This window comes from Cyrtonyx montezumae, unplaced genomic scaffold, assembly GCF_038088225.1.
Source record: "Cyrtonyx montezumae isolate F1298 unplaced genomic scaffold, pur_monq_1.0 scaffold_38, whole genome shotgun sequence".
In the NCBI taxonomy this organism is placed as follows: Eukaryota; Metazoa; Chordata; class Aves; order Galliformes; family Odontophoridae; genus Cyrtonyx; species Cyrtonyx montezumae.
The window spans coordinates 875,843-879,282 of NW_027072043.1; positions in this window are offsets into that span (position 1 = coordinate 875,843).

Here is a 3,440-nt window from a genome sequence, read left to right on the forward strand (position 1 = left end):
TTTCGGGCGGTAGCATGGGGTACTGCGTATGTCTCAAGCCACCCAGTGGTCGCCTCCACCATGGTGAGCACGTAACGCTTACCATCGCGAGTTCGTGGCAAAGTGATATAATCAACCGGACACGCCTCCCCATATTTATACTTTTCCCATCGCCCTTCCTGCCAGAGGGGTTTCATCCTCTTGGCCTGTTTAATTATGGCACATGTGTCACAGTCATGGAGAACCTGTGCAACGGCATCCATAGTTAAGTCCATCCCTCGGTCTCTAGCCCACTTATAGGTCGCATCCCTTCCTTGATGGCCTGAGGTCTCATGGGCCCACCGAGCTAAAAATAGCTCTCCTTTGTTCTGCCAGTCCAAATCGATCTGAGACACCTCAATTCTGGCAGCTCGATCTACCTGATGGTTATTTCTCTGCTCTTCAGTAGCTCGATTCTTGGGCACATGAGCATCTACATGGCGCACCTTTACACCCAACCTTTTTGTTCGGGCAGCAATGTCTTTCCACAGTTCAGCAGCCCAAATAGGTTTACCCTTCCGTTGCCAGTTGTCCTGTTCCCACTGCTGCAACCACCCCCATAAAGCATTTGCCACCATCCAAGAGTCAGTATAAAGATATAGCATGGGCCACCTCTCCCGTTCAGCCACATCTAAGGCCAGCTAGACAGCCTTTACCTCCGCAAATTGGCTTGACCCTCCTTCTCCTTCGGTGGCCTCTGCAACTCGTCGTGTGGGGCTCCACACAGCAGCCTTCCATCTGCGATGCTTCCCAACGATACGACACGATCCATCAGTGAAGAGGGCATACGTCTTTTCATTCTCTAGTAGTTCGTTATATGGTGGGGCCTCTTTAGCACGTGGTATCTCCTCTGATGGGGATGTTCCAAATTTCTTGCCTTCAGGCCAGTCCATGATCACCTCCAGGATTCCTGGACGGTTAAGGTTCCCCATCCGAGCTCTCTGTGTAATCAGTGCAATCCACTTACTCCAGGTGGCCTAAGTAGCATGATGGGTGGGGGGAACCTTTCCTTTGAACATCCAATTCAGCACTGGCAGTCGAGGTGCCAGGAGGAGCTGTGTCTCAGTACCAATTACTTCAGAGGCAGCCCGAACCCCCTCGTATGCTGCCAAAATCTCCTTCTCAGTTGGAGTGTAGCATTCCTCTGAACCCCTGTACACTCTGCTCCAAAATCCAAGGGGTTGGCCTCGGGTATCCCCAAAGGCTCTTTGCCACAGACTCCAAGTGGGACCTTTTCTCCAGCAGCAGTGTAGAGGATGTTTTTCACATCCTGTCCCAACCGTATTGTCCCTATGGCCACAGCACGGGCTATCTCCTGCTTAATTTGCTCAAAGGCCTGCTGCTGCTCAGGACCCCATGCAAAATTATTCTTTTTCCGAGTCACTTGATAGAGGGGGCTTACAATGAGGCTGTAGTTTGGGATGTGCATCCTCCAAAAACCTACTACACCCAGAAAAGACTGTGTCTCTTTCTTGCTAGTGGGTGGTGACATACTGGTGATTTTGAAAATCACATCTCCTGGAATGTGACAACGTCCATCTTGCCATTTTACTCCCAGGAATTGAATTTCTTGGGCAGGTCCCTTCACTTTGTTCCGTTTAATAGCAAAACCAGCACCCAGAAGAATTTGGATTATTCACTCTCCTTTTTTAAAAACTTCCTCTGCTGTATCACCCCACACAACAATGTCATCAATGTACTGGAGGTGCTCAGGTGCCCTACCCTGTTCCAATATGGTTTGAATCAGCCCATGGCAAATGGTTGGGCTGTGTTTCCACCCCTGGGGCAAACGGTTCCAGGTGTACTGAACGCCCCTCCAGGTGAAAGCAAACTGTGGTCTGCACTCTGTGGCCAAAGGAATAGAAAAGAATGCATTGGCAATGTCAATGGTGGCATACCACTTGGCTGCTTTTGACTCCAGTTCATACTGCAGCTCCAACATATCTGGCACAGCAGCACTCAGTGGGGGTGTGATTTCATTCAGGCCATGGTAATCTACCGTCAGCCTCCATTCTCCACTGGCTTTACGCACCGGCCATATGGGGCTGTTAAAAGGTGAGTGAGTCTTGCTGATCACTCCCTGGCTCTCTAGCTGACGGATCGAGTTATGAATGGGGAGCAAGGAATCCCTGTTGGTGCGGTACTGCCGTTAGTGGACTGCTTTTGTAGCGATAGGTACCTGCTGCTCTTTCACTTTCAGTACCCCCACAACAGACGGATCTTCTGACAGGCCAGGTAAAACAGACAGCTGCTGAATGTTGTCTGCATCTACAGCAGCTATTCCAAAAGCCCATCGGTATCCCTTGGGATCCTTGAAATGTCCCCTTCTGAGATAGTCAATACCGAGTATGCATGGAGCCCCCTGTCCAGTCACTATGGGATGCTTCTGCCAGGTTTTACCGGTGAGGCTTATTTCTGCCTCCAACACAGACAGTTCCTGAGAACCCCCAGTCACTCCAGAAATACGAATCAACTCTGTCCCTTTATAACTCGAGGGCATTAGAGTACACTGTGCACCAGTGTCCACCAGTGCCTTATATCTTTGTGGCTCTAATGTGCCAGGCCATCTAATCCACACAGTCCAATATACTCTATTATCCCTTTCCCTCCCCTGGCTGAGGGCAGGGCCCCTCTATTGGTTACCTGCAGTGACGGGAGCAATTTCGTTGGTGGCTGATCTCTGCTGTAGTTCTCTCACCCATGCTCGCAGTGCAGGAGTGGGTTTTTTATGCCACTTCCTCATGTCCTCTCCGTTTTCTCGTAAGAAGCTCCACATGGCCACACGTGACATGATGTTACTGCCGTCATTTGCTCGTGCAGAGGGGCGGTTGTCTTTGGTGGCCGAGACTCTCAACAGTTTGATAAATTGCTTCATCAGATTCTTTGCGTCATGCTCGTCTTCATCAGGTGTTTCCAATACTGACACAGGTTCATCCCTATTCATCAGTAATGACAGTTCCTCCAGTATAGTTTTCTTTATCTCACCTACTTCTTCTGCTACTATAGCTGCAATGGAAGCACGTGATGGTGGAAGCTGTTGTTCAAAGTTTTGGAGTGTAATAGTCAATTCATAAACTGGGAGTCTTCTGTCTTGACCCTCGAATCTATGGAACATTGCTACCAGTGTACTTGCGTACCTCTCTGGTGCTGTTTTTGAGAGCTTGTGATATACATCAGGTGTGCACCTTACTCTATCAGGATCACGGTCCTGGTGTGGATTGTTAGGGACGAAATTGGGATCATACAGCATCTCTACTACGGCTGTTTCTCTCAAAAATTGGATGCCTTTCTCCACGGTGTTCCATCTTTCCACCTTAGGCTCCAGATCATCTTTGTAAGGGTATCTATCCTTTACAGCCACTTAGTACTCGTTCCCAGAGGGTAGCGACTCCATTCAGACATCTGCCAATTCCTCTGTCGAT